At 36.0% G+C, this 16,672-nt stretch overlaps 1 protein-coding gene and 1 long non-coding RNA gene across 3 annotated transcripts in view; both read right to left on the bottom strand.

Moving 5' to 3' along the window:
* The window catches only part of LOC101740369 (RNA-binding protein fusilli), a 139,358-nt gene that overhangs the window by 112,222 nt on the left and 10,464 nt on the right, over positions 1-16,672 (bottom strand). The window lies entirely within an intron of this gene.
* On the bottom strand, positions 8,824-10,339 carry LOC134200771 (uncharacterized). The gene is made up of 2 exons (XR_009975822.1): positions 9,303-10,339; positions 8,824-9,006 (listed from the first exon to the last, which is right to left on the bottom strand). It is a non-coding gene; the product is annotated as an uncharacterized LOC134200771 (long non-coding RNA).

The following is a 16,672-nucleotide window of genomic DNA, read 5'->3' as shown; positions in this document are numbered from 1 at the left end:
AGCTCACGGGGCTCAAACCGGCAGTGTTGATAACACTGGACCTAGCAAGAGCAGTGCTTCGCGGTATCTACCACCGGATCGGAAACGCGACCCACTGAGAAGATCCGGCGAGAAACTCAGTGAACTGTGTCTATGGGTTAATTTACTCGTCGAGAACTTCGTCGCAAGCGACGGGTTCGGCGAGGACGGTGACTGGTGCTTGAGGTACCTAAAAGCGCCGTTAATGGATCGGGAGAATCCGTGATGACGTGAAGGAGATGTATCAATCTCTCGTACCTACACGCATAGTTTAGATTAAGTATACCGCATATTCGTGCGCGCTTTTTGCTTGAAGCCGTAATTCGGGGCGGTTTTTGTTACATTCATTATCCACGTGTTTTCAAAAAATACGAATAAGAAGTAGTTTGCTAATAACAGGCAAGTGGTGTGCGTGAGAACTGAAAGCTTCTTAATATATTTCGTATTCCTAATAATACGTTTCTCAATATTGGATCGGTGGGAGGGCGATCGTAACTTGTGTGTTGGCCTATAACAAGACCACCTAATCTCTTCCGCAGGTGTCGTAAGTAAATAAGGGATTCAAAGAAGAACCAGTGTATTGTGATCCCCAATTGGCATTCACTGGTAGAGGGATTGTAAGCTCGGAAGGTAGTCTAGGTACCATCAAGGTGGTCTGGTGCGAAACGGTAATACGCTTTGAGAGCTGGGACAGCTGCTTTGCCATACAATGTTGATTTCGACCTCACGTCTCAAGACGTGTGACGGTACTGACGTTGTATTATTTATGTGGGTATCGAACCCGCGACCCTCGGCACAACAGTCAGAGGTGCTAATTACTGCACCATCGAGTGGATCGAAATCTCATTAAGTGATTTTACTAATGTTTATTTGAACTGAACGAAATGAAAATATTGTAACGTTTAATATGTGATTTTTGACCGTGAACATCCGTGTTGACAACGGAACCTTTCGCTACGCGTAGTTCAATACGCACTCCTAATCTACATAATAATATATATGTATTAATACGTGAAGCAAAAACTTTGTATCCCTTTTTACGAAAATTGCCCGGACGGAGAAGTATGAAATTTCCCACACTTATAGAGAATATAGAGAAGAAGTGTACAATGCTAATTTTTTTTTTTTAAATAATTCATAATAATAAAGAAAACATTACACACACTGCCATGTATTTGACACGCACACATATGTATATATACTCTTTGTTTATTGTCAAACTTAAGTTTGTCAAAAACTGTGGTCAAATTAAAAATAGGTTGTTATTGTTTGTCTTTAATATTATTTGTCTATAGTATAATCTTGGCAAAATCTGTGATTATAGAAGTATAATAAGTCTCTGACAATATAACCATAATAATGTTCAAGCTTATAGTTTCAATTAATTATAGTCGAATTTCGACTACTGCGGGACCACTAGTTTTATGTAAAAATAAATCATCATCATTTACTGAAACATTACTATTTAACCTTACAGTAGGTATGCAAGGTCCGTATTCACATAATTAATTTCCCAAAAGTTTTCCAACGATAAATCTACATTATTAATTAGTCATCAATAAATTATAGATATTTAACATTGTACTATACGACCAACTGAGCAAAACCATTTCAAAATGTACACTTGTCAAAATATTACAAGCAATGTGTTTTGTTTGTTCGCGCCAATTCTGACAGAAGCGGTGGCTTGAATATTTCGTTTTTTTTTTTTAAGTATTCGTTACTATGGATTTAGAAACATAGTGCCTACTTAATCTAATGCAAATATTGGGAGCACATAGACTGTCACAACAGAGACACAGGAATCTAACCTCGAAGGTGTTTAATTTCAAAAGTTGATAAAAATTTCGAATATATTCCGAGATATCCGATATGCGTTGAATTCAAGTAGATGCGTCCAAATGCACTTTTTTTCTAACGTAATTCATTTGTAATAACTGTAGCACGAAATATAATCTATATCTATATCTATACTAATATTATAAAGAGGAAAGATTTGTTTGTTTCGAATAGGCTCCGAAACTACTGGACCGATTTGAAAAATTATTTTTCCATTAGAAGCCGACATTGTCCCTGATGAACATAGGCAACTTTTTTTTTTTTTTTCTAATTTTTTTTTTTTGGTTTTTATGTGTGTTTTTATGTTTCCGAAGTGAAGCGAGGGCGGGTCGCTAGTCTATCTATAAATATACATCGCGAGGATGTTATATATTTAAATAAAGACCAAATGTCTAAGACGTAGACTTAAAATAAATTATCCAAATTTATCCAGTAATTTTTGGCCGATACGCGCACAATAGCCGATCTTTTGTCGTTTTATTTATACACATTATTTAAGGTTGTATATACAGCTTGGATTCGAGCTGAGTGACAGCGTTTTCGTTGCTACAGCCAAGAGGGTAAATATATAAATTATTTTCTTTTTGCTGTTGTCGGGAGTATATTTTTTTTATTTGGTTAACGAACTTGCCAATACGTGGTGTCAAATGGTTACTGGGAGCCCACAGACATCTACAACGTGAATGTCGCTATCCACCACGAGAAAAGAGCTCTAAGTATCAGCCACATAAATGTTGCAAAGTACAAAAACTGTTACCGAGATGCCATTTCTTACGCGCGCTTACAATAATATCGTATCAGGAATCAATGATTGGATCAGTTCCTTTGTTTTATTACGTATTTTCGGTCGAGGTCTCGCGAAGATCATCATAATATGAGCTGAGCGTCGTGGTTGAGTGGCTCAGCTAAAAGACTTTGTATTTCGTTGCACTAGATGAGTGAACGAGACCACGATCTATCTGAGGTGATAACGAAGCCCATTGATATCACAAGGAAAATGCTGCTCCCCACATTGAAGCACAAAGTCCAGTATTCAATCGCTTAAAGGACTGTTCCGTTTCACCCTGCTTCTGATGCTGCTGATGACTGCTTCGCGCCCAACATGGACAGAATTGCATTATAATACTGTTACGCCGGTAAGACTAATGCCATCTATAGCCGAATAGTCGAACGAATATCGACGGATCTAGTAGCGCCCCAGAACGCTCGAGAAGTATACAACACCATCTATTGACAGATAGCGTAAACTACTACTAGAGATGTGTAGAATATTCTCGATAATTCTAGGGATGAGGTATCGGCTATAAAAGCGTTGTAGAGATGGCACGCCAGCAGTCAGTAATCGGAACTACTCTAAGCGAAACAGCGAACGGATCACATGAAGCGAAGCGGAACAAGCGAATTGAATGTTTTAAAGCGTTTAAGTATTCTAAGTGTTGAATACAATTTTTAGTTGTACTTTGGTGAAATTTTATTTATCCCGAACTCTCAGCGCGTAACAATAAGTGTGAACAAAAAAAAGTACTAGCCACAGATCAGAAATTTTGTGATGTGGCGCTTATGGTTGGCTATTGGGAATCTATTCCGTCCGATGGTCTTATGATTCCATTCACAAATGGCACGCTACCGAATCAATGGATAACAATAACAATGGGTAACAACTAGCAATACTATGCTTTCAACTCAAAAAAGCAATAACGGTTAGTTAAAATTGGGAGGAAATATTTTATCAAACCAGATAAGAAAATACGGGTTAAAGTCTATTTAAAAAGACACTACATACTTTTTGATAATCTGTAATTCTATTTTTTTAAATCTTACTGAAAAGGCATGTACGGGATATTAATAAAGATTAGCATCAGACATGTTCAATATTTAAGCGCAAATTTCTAATCTATGTATATGTTTTTTTTTAAAGACTTCATATTAAATGATTTCTAATCAATGTATTAAGCATCTTAATGTATTAAATTCATTAGCACGATTTACATAATTACGTAGATTTTTTTTTAATTACAGCCTTGTGCACCGTCAACACTTTCTAGATTTATGTTATTCGTGTTTAGAAAAGAAGCCACTGTACTATGCTCGGTCAAAATGTACAGATTATTTAGGCTGTCAAATACTAATGCTCCCGTCCGAATGTAGATTGAATAACCCATTAGTCTGCCAGCGATTAGGTCTAATTCTTCTTTCATTCCTATTACCCTTTACTGGGGTGTAGGGCAGTGTAGGTCTACCTTCTCCCACGTCATGTCCGAGACGCCCAGTTCCTGCTCTACTGAGCGACGCCAAGTTGTTCTGGGACGGTCTCTCTTCCTTTTGCCAGACGCGATTGTATAGGAAAAATAAAATATCTTAATAAGCTTAATACAGTTACACCAGGACTTTACGGTGACGCTCCAAATTTAAACTGATCTATTTAAATTAATTTTAAAATAAAAAACGAGAATATTGATCTGGCAGTTGATTTTTTAATTTCTACCAAGCTAGTAGGTAAGCTCATGGGGCTCAAACCGGAAGTATTGCTACCACTGGCCCTAGCAAGAGCAGTGCTTCGCAGAATCTACCACCGAATCGGAAACGCGACCCACTGAGAAGATCCGGCGAGAAACTCAGTGGGCTGTGTCTATGGGTTAATTTACTCGTCCAGCCCTTCGTCGCAAGCGACGGGTTCGGCGAGGACGGTGACCGGTGCTTGAGGTACCTAAAAGCACCGTTAATGGATCGGGAGGATCCGTAATAACGTGCTTAGGGCGTTCGTCATAATTTGTGAAAGGTACTCTTGTCATGCGATGGTTTACACATGACAAGACACACACACAATTACGTTCTTGACACGCAGCTTTCACTAGCGCCAACAGAAACATTGGACTGGATGACGCCCGTCACAAATAATTTATTTATTTTTGCTTAGATGGGTGGACGAGCTCACAGCGCACCTGGTGTTAAGTGAGTACTGGAGCCCATGGACATCTACAACGTAAATGCGCCACCCACCTTGAGATATAAGTTCTAAGATCTCAGTATAGTTACAGCGGCTGCCCCACCCTTAAAACCGAAACGCATTACTGCTTCACGGCAGAAATAGGCAGGGCGATGGTGCCTACCCGCGCGGACTCACAAGAGGTCCTACCACCAGTAATAAGTCTCATTTTATTGTATTAATAGTATTAACATTACACCGCAAACATACCTGCCGTATCCTTATCTTTTTCAGAATTTATGTTAATTAAACGGTTGTGTGGAAGAAATCGCTTTTCGCGATAAGACTGCCTATTGTACAAACGTACCTGCTTGTTGACTGTTTTCTAATGTTAATTGTGTTTTGGTGTGCAATAAAGTATGTTCTCCTTCTCTCTCTCTCTCTCATGCCTGACTCTATTACTCTGGACACATCTTCTGGAATTACATTGGCATCATGATCTTAAAACTAGTGTCCAAAAAAAACAACGTATTATGACATCTGTCATTCTTAAAATTTGAAATTAGAATGCAGAAAGTAAATGATTGAGTTATTATTGCCAGTACCGTAAAATGGGGCGATTAGGGACAAATTCCAACTTTATGAGCAATTTTAAGGTAGTTGTTGATGTATATAATGCTATATCAGGATCAAAATGATTGAGTCTTGGGGGCATCTTTGTTGTCTAATTTAAAATTATGCAACTAGCATTCCAGTTTAAGCAAAAAATGCAAAAATAGGTGTAATCCCTATTTACCCGAAAATTGCGGTTAATTGGGATGAAATGAGAAATTTGCTAGGGTTGGCACTACTTTTATTTTTATATATAGTTTTAATTTATTTATTTATTTAGTTGCACAAACAAAGTGATCATCAATAAAAAAAATTGAAAAATTGACAAAAGTACATGGCAGACATCACCTCAATTATAGGTGCAATCGACAGTGCATTAACAACAAAATATATATATATTTATATAAATATATATATTTATTTATACATATATAGTGGGCTTTCTTAGAAACGGTTTATATTTCTCCGTTCTTGGTAAGTACTTAGGGGCTGATATTTCTATCTGGGTTAAGAGATTAGGTGTGTCGGTTATTCCATGGATTAATCAGATGAATACCCCCACTCTGAACAAATATTAAATATTTTATTATGTATTACTTAGACATTTTTGTCCACCTTGAGATTTCATTGATCTTGTTACATGTCTCTGCAAAATCGACTTACTTATATTAAATTGCTTATCTATTTCAACTAAAGACTTATTCCCAATTTCGCTTCGAATAAACCAGATTTTACCAACAAATTTAAAAAATATTGTTATAACTACATAGACAACCCTACAAACCTGTACCTATTTATACTTAGGTCGTTTCCATTTCACGTATTCTCATCCCAATTGACCCCTTTTTCGTTGTTATTTATACCTAAGACGTCCCCAATATCCCCAAAAACAACAGATTTTTACATGTATTTTTATTTAATCAAATACATTAAAACCAATAACAACTGAGACTTACCTTTAATATATATGCTGGTTCAAATACTAAATAACGTTTATAAATCATAGTCGTCTTCTATTATTATCAAATAAATAAAAGAGAGCAAAGTTTCTAGCACTAAAATAATGACCACCACAGAAAGTTAATTTGAAACGCGATTTTTTATAAGTTAGCAGCTATTATCATGCATATTCAGAGTTGTTTTGTGAACTTTCAACATTCTACTATTAAACTACAAAAAATGGAAGATTTTGCAACGAATATAAAACTTATATTGAGCGTCGAAAGATTTTCCCGGTTTTTTCCCGATTCGCCTCTCAATCCCTAATCGCCCCATTTTACCGGTATTTAAGGTCGCGGTCGTTCAAAGTGTGTATCTATGGAAATTACTGACGGTAAAGGTTAGGAATATATTCTCGTATTGTAATATAAACTAGTTTAAAATTAAAATATTATGTTAATCGGATACAAGATTTCTATATTGGTCTGTAGCGTAGAAATATTTAGATCAGGGACTATCGGAGTGGAAAAGTTATTCATTTCTTTGATAGGCGGACTCTTTCGTGACAAACTAATTTCGACAATAGCCTAAATAATTTGAATATTATTTTTTTTCCTATTGCTTAGATAGGTGGACGAACTCATGGTTCACCTGTTGTTAAATGGTTACCGGAGCCCATAGACATCAACAACGTAAATTCGCCATACCGAAACGCATTACTGCTTCGCGACAAAAATAGGAACGGTGATAGTACCTAGCCGTGCGGAGTCGCAAGACGTCCTACTACCAGTAAATTATTAATGTGACAATAACTCCTGACCCTCTCTGTCGCAAGACTTCCACTACTGCAGAGGTCTCTCCAATCAAAGTAACAAGTTCGAAGCTTCTTGTGATTCTACTGAATAAACACTTAAAAAACTCATCATTCAATGACAAGCATTGATTTTATTTGATAAACACTTAAAAGCTTAAAGCTCGTGTTTACGAAGCCATGAGTTCTGTTTTCTAAACATGCATATATGTATTTGTATGATACATGCATATTAAAAGAAAATGATAAAATAATTCGTATGTTTCATTATAGTTAGAGTCTTGATTCGTCTGTTAATTATATTATCTGTGTTCGACCTAATCTAAATTCCAAAGTTATTAAAAATAAATTAACAAATCTAAATGACATAGTAGGTAATCATCACAGATACTAAAAACACCGCTTTTATATTAAAAAGATTATTTGCGAAAGGAGTATTTTATGTCATATTTGCGACCAAAAAAATTAAAAAATATAGTATCTATGCAAGAACGATTTAAAAAAAAAAATTCTTCGCAAATCAAAAAAATGAAGCATGTTTGAAATCGATGGCGTCTCAAAACAGGATTTAACCAGTTTGTGGTGATCTTCGCGGCATTAATGGCGCCGAGGGCAATTAATTAGATTACATCCAACAGGCTGAGAATTAAAATTAACTTGTTTTTGTCTTGTTATTTCTTTCACACTGTACGAATAAATTTGAACAAAAACCTATTGACGTTCTTACCATTACCATATCCGCGTGCTTAAGACGTATAGATCGTGTAGCAAAATCTTAAAACATTAATATTATTCGTAGTTCCACAAAATGGTTTTTTTTTACTCTTCGATCAACAATAGTAACTAGATAAAGGGACACGTACAAAATCGAAGCAAAAACTGTCCGCGTGAATATACACATACATAGCTACGTTGGTTTACAACAAACGGAGAAAAAAGTTTTGAAACAGTTTTAAGTTCAAAGTAATTACAACTATGCCACCTAGTAATAAAGTTCCAAATCTCCAAAACATTATCTAATACTTACGATCATTCGTCACAAAGCAATAAATTACTCCTGTCACTTACAAACGAAAAGGCATATGTTAAACAACTTTTAATGTTAAATGAACCTTATGACCCAACAAATAAAGTAATTTTTTCCGTTATAGCTTTGAGAACTAACATCGTTTTGTTTTATTTATTTTTGCTTGAAATTTCAATTTCTATTTACTACAGGAGGTAACGGAGTCGCGTTGAACACTAAAATAATTTATTATATGAATAAAAGTAAGTTTTTTTTTTATTGCTTATATGGATGGACGAGCTAACAGCCCACCTGGTGTTAAGTGGTTACTGGAGCCCATAGACATCTACAACGTAAATGCGCCACTCACCTCGAGATATAAGTTCTAAGATCTCAGTATAGTTACAACGGCTACCCCACCATTCGAACCGAAACGCATTACTGCTTCACGGCGGAAATAGGCGGGGTGGTGGTACCTACCCGTGCGGACTCCCAAGAGGTCCTACCACCAGTGAAAAAGGTGTTTAGTTGTTTACTTTTTATGTTTTGAGGATTTATGTTTGTTGGTATCTATACATTACTTATTATTTTATTAGCGTTACGTTTTGTGTAATAGATATTTTTATAGTATATTTTTATGTTTTCGCGACTAGTACATATGATAAAACAACGTTTAAACGGTTTTAAGCGCGATATTTTTATTACAATGCTTCGGCCACGTTTCAGTAGCCGTGAACACGGAAGGCAAAGATGTCCAGTGTCAATGAGTGGAGTTCTTAGCTGGCTTATAAAAGTAATCTCTTCTTTCTCTGGCGACAATCGAGATCCATTCTGCACACGTGATTGCTAGGAAAGCTAAAATAAAAAAGGAAAGCTAAGTATCCAATGAGAATCCAACAAACAGACACAAAAGCAGAATTAACCAATTTTAACTAACCAATTTTGAAGTACTGCTAACAAATTTTTAAAAATTATTACAACACAAATCTACTCCATGCATTTACTTTTCTGTTAAACAAAAATTTTGTCCAAGTGTTGGCGAGCCTTGGCCAACATTTGTAGCGGTGGTTAAAAATCGGTAATTTTGTTTAAAATTTAATATTATTTATTAGTTTAAAGCTTAAAATATAACGTATACGTCATGTACTTACCGAAAGTAAGATACTCCGGCCGTTAAATTGCTTTTTCGGGCATTTTTTGCAATTTTCGAATACACACTGCGGCATTGTGAGACGGGTTGACATTGGCTGTGTCTGGAGTGAACTAAACAAAATAAGAGCTCACATTTCAAGTGCGCTGTTATTTAACGAGACGGATTTTTGCGCCGACCCGAAATCTAGTTACTATTGTTGATCGAAGTTTTTACTAATAGCAATGCGCCCAACGCCACAAAAAAAAAAAATTAAGCAGTGTGCTTTTAAAGATTTAGCAATAGACTGTGGTTAAACCTACTGATACTATGTATTCTCAATCCTTAATTTATTTTAATACTATGCACATATAATCGTTATTCGTGTATGCTAGTCCGACCTATAGGTTAATTAAGAGACTTGGTTACTGGTGGTATTGTCATTCCGTACGGGTAGGTACCATCACAATTTTGCCTATTTCTGTCGCGAAAGAGGCCGTTGTTTCATTTCTTTCCCCGGAACACTTATCAGCGTGTGGTCCATGATCTTTTACACTCATAGAGAGCAAATAAAAGAGTTACCAAAGACAAATTTTACTTATAAATATCTATCATTATTTTACGTCAGAAATTTAATTCCGCCATATTAAAAACCTACCATTTTGCATCACAGATACAAACATATTTCATATTTGTCCAAGGGTTTTCTTGTAAACTATCCTGAGCCTTCGATTACGTAATATATTTTTTTGTTTACAAACCACTTCGAGCACAAACATTTCAGAACTTAAGCCGCAAAAAAGTCTCATAACTTCCTTCATCGGAGTTAAATAACAAAAATTACTTTACCATAGTATCTTCACATTATAAATTGAAGGCTGCGTAATTATTCACAACTTCCGTTGAATCATTATCGTCTTAATATTTTTAATACAAGCTGTGAAACTTCTTCAATTGAATAATCGTTGGGAGTTTTACGGCAGAGGGAGAATCTTCCATTGAGCGCGTGTAATTGTTCAGTAGATTAACGATGCGAAGGTTATTTTTCGAAGCGTGTAAATTATAAATTATAAATTTAAAATATAAATTATAAAATTTAAATTATAAAAATTTAAACTAAGTAAAAATAAAAATTATAATTTGCGTAATTACTGGTAGTAGGACCTCTTGTAAGTCCGCGCGGATAGGTACCACCACCCTGCCTATTTCTGCCGTGAAGCAATAATGCGTTTCGGTATAAAGGGTGGGGCAGCCGTTGAAACTATACTTGGGGCCTTAAAACTTATATCTCAAGGTTGGTGGCGCATTTACGTTGTATATGTCTATGGACTCCAGTAACCACTTAACACCAGGTAGGCTGTGAGCTCGTCCACCCATCAAAGCAATAAATAAAAAAATGCAAACTTATTTTGCTAATGTATTTTAAAGAGATTCAGGCATTTGTCTTGGCACCTTGCGTTCTATGATAGCTAAGCGCTACAGTAGATTTCAAAAGATGCTAATTAATCACTTATTATTCAATGAATTTCGTTCGGAATTACATTATCGAGAAATAATAATACCGGCTACCTACACTAGTATTGCGATTAGTTTAACTAGCATTTTACTAGCTCTAGTAAACTAGTTTTTATTAATCATGTACATATATTAAGTAAGTACGTCCCTAGGGTCCTTATGATAGTGTTTCATCTCTAATTAATCAATCATTCTTTAAAGCCGCTGGCTCTTTCGCTTGAGTCGTTTAATCTGACATATTAGGGATTAGGTATATGATATCGAGGGTTGAAAGTCCAAACCAAATACATAGGTCCAAGCGACATATCGCTCAATACGCGACATTTATCTTTGTAATTATATTGAAGATGCGTTTTATTTGGTATTAGTATCAGCAGTTTGATGTATTTAATTGAATTTCAATTAAGTTAACTCCATTCCATTACATTTTACTGGTGGTAGGACCTCTTGTGAGTCCGCACGGGTAGGTACCACCACCCTGCCTATTTCTGCCGTGAAGCAGTAATGCGTTTCGGTTTGAAGGGTGGGGCAGCCGTTGTAACTATAATTGAAACCTTAGAACTGATGTCTCAAGGTGGGTGGCGCATTTACGTTGTAGATGTCTATGGGCTCCAGTAACCACTTAACACCAGGTGGGCTGTGAGCTCGTCCACTCATCTAAGTAATAAAAAATAAAAAAAAATAAAAAGATTTGTAACTTTAAATGGCTCTCTGCTGGCTGGCCTGTAAAGTTGCAAAAATGTCGCTTGTGCCGTCGATACTTGACATTTCACATAAACTGAAATGTCAAATTGTTTTTTTTTTTTTCAGAAAATTAGACACAAGTACCTTATATTAAAATGTTACCGAGTTTTTGGCAGAATCTTCGCCTTTCCAGTTTCAAAAAAATGGAACTACTACGACTTAAAATGTCAACGAATACCTATCACCCATAGACCTATATCGACGCTTGAAAGGCAAACGTGACTAAGCGACAATGCGTGAACTTTACAGTAGACTAATTTAAAGTTGAAATACCTGAAAACAAAATTTATTTTAACGAACCTAGCTGTAGTAGAATCTAACTAGTAGCTGTAGGATTGAAATGATTTTAATAGACCTAGAAATATATTTTTTTTGCGCATTGAATATGGTCATTGCCTATCATTTATGTACAAAGCAGTTATTGTCGCTTAGTCACGTTTGCCTTTCAAGCGTCGATATAGTCTAACCTTTCTTCCGCTGTAACAAAAACAGTAAAGTATTCGGAACGTCAGAAATAGTAAAATGAAACCATTGAATTTTATGGGACATTGAGCCGTAACACCAGTTTAAGTCTAATATTAGGTTAGTAAAGCCACGTGCAGATAAACTTGGCGTACTCCACTCCACTTTCTGACTTTTGTAACACAGGTTTTCCTAGCATAAAAGTCAGGGAATATTGTTATTGTATACCTCATAAAAAAGCCATGTATATTATTATACTAGTGTTAAGAATTCTTGTACGTGTTTGTATTTTAAGAGGCTTGAATAAATATATATTATTATTATTATTATTTATCATACATCTTAGTTGTCTTGCTTTAATACACCGATGTCGTTGATTGAAATACGAATGCAAAGCTGTCGGTTTTAATGATAACAATCTACAACGACCTTGCGCTTTCAGTTCGCGACTGAACTCAAAGTATATAACTGTTTGCTCACCTTATAACTATCAAACGATCTAACACTGTATCGCGATTTGTATGCATCGAGAAGTTACCGTGAGATAAAATTATTTTTGACGCGTTTTTTTTTTTTCATCATCGATTCAATCGAATGATTAGAGTTGTTTTTCTTAACATTAAAAGAAAATATCCAAATTAAAATAACTACATATTATTAACATGTGAATACAAAAAGTCGATTGTCCGACTTTAATTTACAGTATGTTTTCGTATTACTAAATTATGGATAATTATGGATTTTTACTGGTGGTAGGACCTCTTGTGAGTCCGCGCGGGTAGGTACCACCACCCAACCTATTTCTGCCGTGAAGCAGTAATGCGTTACGGTTTGAAGGGTGGGGCAGCCGTTGTAACTATACTTGAGACCTTAGAACTTATATTTTAAAGAAGGTGGCGCATTTACGTCGTAGGTGTCTATGGGCTCCAGTAACCACTTAACACCAGGTGGGCTGTGAGCACGTCCACCCATCAAAGAAAAAGAAAAAAAACTTGCATTGGGAATGATTGAAAAGGAATTTGGGCTCCTTATAATATCACTCACATTTTTCTCCGAAATATATCTAAAGAAATACCTCAAGACTCCCATACGAATGTCTTTTATTTTACACGGAAATAAACATTTTCAAAATTATATGCTATTAAAATGGATTCATAAACGATTTTAGTAGCGAAGTACAAAAGCGATCTTAAGTACCTAATCTAATATAAAAGGTGATGATTTATAGCTTTGTTTGTTCGTTTGCACGGGTATCGATGGAGATGGACTTATACTGGTGGTAGGACCTCTTATGAGTCCGCGCGGGTAAGTCCCACTACCCTGCCTGTTTCTACCGTGAAGCAGTAATGCGTTTCGGTTTGAAGGGTGGGGCAGCCGTTGTACCTAACTATACTGAGACCTCAGAACTTATATCTCAAGGTGGGTGGCGCATTTACGTCGTAGGTGTTTATGGGCTCCAGTAACCACTTAACACCAGGTGGGCTGTGAGATCGTCCTCTGTTTATCTTTAGCTCTGTTTAGTTGTAGTCGGTTAATCAAGGATAATTTCTGGCACTGATGCCATCAGCGAACGTGTAACACACCAGTAGTCCTTTCGACAAACTAATCTGTGCAACATATCATGTCGCGTGATACAAGCAAAAGGACTTTAATTTCAGTTGTTTAATCATTATTCTATTTTAGTAAACCATTGAAAGGGCTAAAAATAATAATTTTCCATATCGATATAAACTTTCAAAAACAATAACAAAGTAGCTACATTAACGACATCTATCAAAATTAAATGTGCTTAAAAAATCATTAATTTTTTCTTAAAATTTATTGACCAATATTTAATTTATCGTTTCTTTAATTTATTAGTTGAAATTATGTATATACAAAGTTGGACGAAACATAACTAGTTATATCGGTCTCGAAGTCACAATCTTCACATAAATAGGTGCAAGATAATACACTGTTTGCTTTGTAAACAAAAGTCACGAATGCTCGTTAAGATTCAGCAATAAAAAGTAATAATAACTCATATTCATATCTCCATGTTTCTTTAAGCGGATAGACGGGGTATTCAATGACTATAATTAAACGTGGTACATCTTAGAGTCCTCGAGAGTTGGTTAGTAAGGTGTAACTGTTCTTAGTGACCTTCTATTTTAAAAGGACAGACTTAATATTTGAGAAACGTTCAAAACTGTCATAATAATAAAAATTAAAATTAAAATAAGACTTGACCTAAAGGTCTTAGTTACCAGGTCATAAAATCCCTTAATTTCTTTTTTTAAAACGGTAGCCATTTTAGAATTGATTGAAGAATTTTTGGCGGGTACGCAAGGAGCGCAATTGTGTGTTTTGTTTTTTATTTGTTTTGATTAATTCAGTGTTTGTCCAGGCAAACGTGTTATATCAGTAAAAGAATGGTGAAGGCACATTACCTATTCACCTGCACCACCGATCACCGTTCTCGTCGAACCCGTCGCTTGCGACGAAGGGCTCGACGAGCGAATTAACCCACAGACACAGCCCACTGAGTTTCTCGCCGGATCTTCTCAGTGGGTCGCGTTTCCGATCCGGTAGTAGATTCTGCGAAGCACTGCTCTTGCTAGGGCCAGTGTTAGCAACACTCCGGTTTGAGCCCCGTGAGCTCACCTATATGTTAGGGCGAAGCTGAAATAGCCTCTCAAGACTAACAGCATAGGTAGGAAAAAATATATTGAGTATACACACACCGCCACAAATAGAGAGAGACGGAGAAGCCTCGCAAAAGCTGCAACCGAGCAATAAGACAATACATATCCACGACCACTCCGCCAGAAAAAAACTATTATAACAAAATACGCTTTTCTGGAAAATCCAACTTAAAAATAGAAAATAAATTTCAATAAATTTGAATTAAAAATAGTGTGAGAAACAATGATTTTATTGTAAAAAATCGTGGTGTACTTTTCAGGATATTATTCAAATAACCCTTCTACTCATATCTGTTCATAAAATATTTATAACTACTGATACCATGCACCCCACGCTTTTTTTTACAATAAAATAATTTTTTCTTACACTATTTTTAACCCAAATTTATTAAAATTAATTTTTAATTTTTTAGTTGAAATTTCAATTTTTTCAATGTTTTTATTTTATTTATTTTTTAAATATTGAATTGTCATCGGTCCTTAATAAGTATATCAAATTTCGAGTTAATCGCACGATTTGAAGGGGGTCAAAATCATGTTCAAAGGTTCCGTTACATACATACGTCTGAAGCTAATAAAAGCGTATTAAAAAAGAAATCACCTCTCTATCCGTTACGTACAAAAACATGAAACAGCAAGCTTCCCTGACAGAACGTTAGTTGGCAACCGCATGCCGTTATCTGATTATCTCAATTCCAGCTGATACGACTGATAAATGTTATCAAGAATATGATTGTCTATTATTGACATAAAATCATAAGGAACATGGTTTAATATGTACGTCCATTGAACTGTATTTTGTTATTAAAGTACACAAATTTATTTATTCATTCTTTCTTTTCTTTTTAAATCTCTTCTTCTCAGTCAGACACTCTTGTCAGAGTGGTCGTGGTTGCGTTGACGCTGTATGTGCAGTAGGACCTGTTAGGTCGCCCATGCTCCCGACAACCGCCCTCCAGGCAATGCGCTTCCAGGTCTGGCTTCCAGGTCTTTTTAAATACATATTATTATTATTATTATGTTATACGTGAAAATTTTATGGAGCGGTATGAGATGGATCTTTATCTGTAACAGTGGTTGTCATGAAGGTGGACGATTGTTTTTTGACTTCAGTGAACTTTTTGGAGAAGCCACATCCACGTTTATAAATGTGGTAGCTATATCATCATACAACACCATTTGATAGATGCGTGAATTTTGTTTACGACAAAAAAAATTCTACCTATGTTGATAGTCTTGAGAGGCTATTTCAGCAATACCCTAGCGTGTAGATGAGCTCTCGGGACTCAAACCGAAGGTGTTGCTAACACTGGCCCCAGCAAGAGCAGTGCTTCGCAGAATCTACCACCAGATCGAAAACGCCACCCACTGAAAAGATCCGGCAAGAAACTCAGTAGGCTGTGTCTACGGGTTAATTTACTCACCGAGCCCATCGTCGCAGGCGACGGGTTCGGCGTCGCAGGCGACGGTGACAGGTGCTTGAGATACCTAATAGCACCGTTAATGGACCGGGAGGATCCGTAATTACGTGTAGCGACAGCTACATAGATAGTGAGCGAAAGATAGGCTTACATATACATATATATATATATATAAGTTCCGAACAACAACAATCGGACCATCGATCTATCGCGCGATTACACCCGCTCGGTTGAAGATCCTTCATTTGTCGTATACCTCAAAGTTTCAAGTCCCAAACTTCAAACCTTATGATTTTATTGTGAAATATAAATTGAAGTCTTATCCGAAGGGATCCGAAGGGCCAGGATGCCTTACTCACTACTTAAAAAATTAGAAATACATTTTCAATTTTCAACTTCACCTAGCTGTCAAAATTACGCAACTGTCAAAATTATGTACGAAGATGGCCTCAACAAAATAATGGATAAGTCGCAAAAAAAATACGAATTATCTTACAAGATTATGTGTGAAACCATTGAATCATCGTCCAAAGTACAGAATCTAAAGAATTATACAATTTTATCAG

This window comes from Bombyx mori, chromosome 20 (assembly GCF_030269925.1).
Source record: "Bombyx mori chromosome 20, ASM3026992v2".
NCBI classification, from domain to species: Eukaryota; Metazoa; Arthropoda; class Insecta; order Lepidoptera; family Bombycidae; genus Bombyx; species Bombyx mori.
The sequence above is the reverse complement of the archived record's forward strand: the minus strand, read 5'-3'. Positions and strand labels throughout refer to the sequence as shown.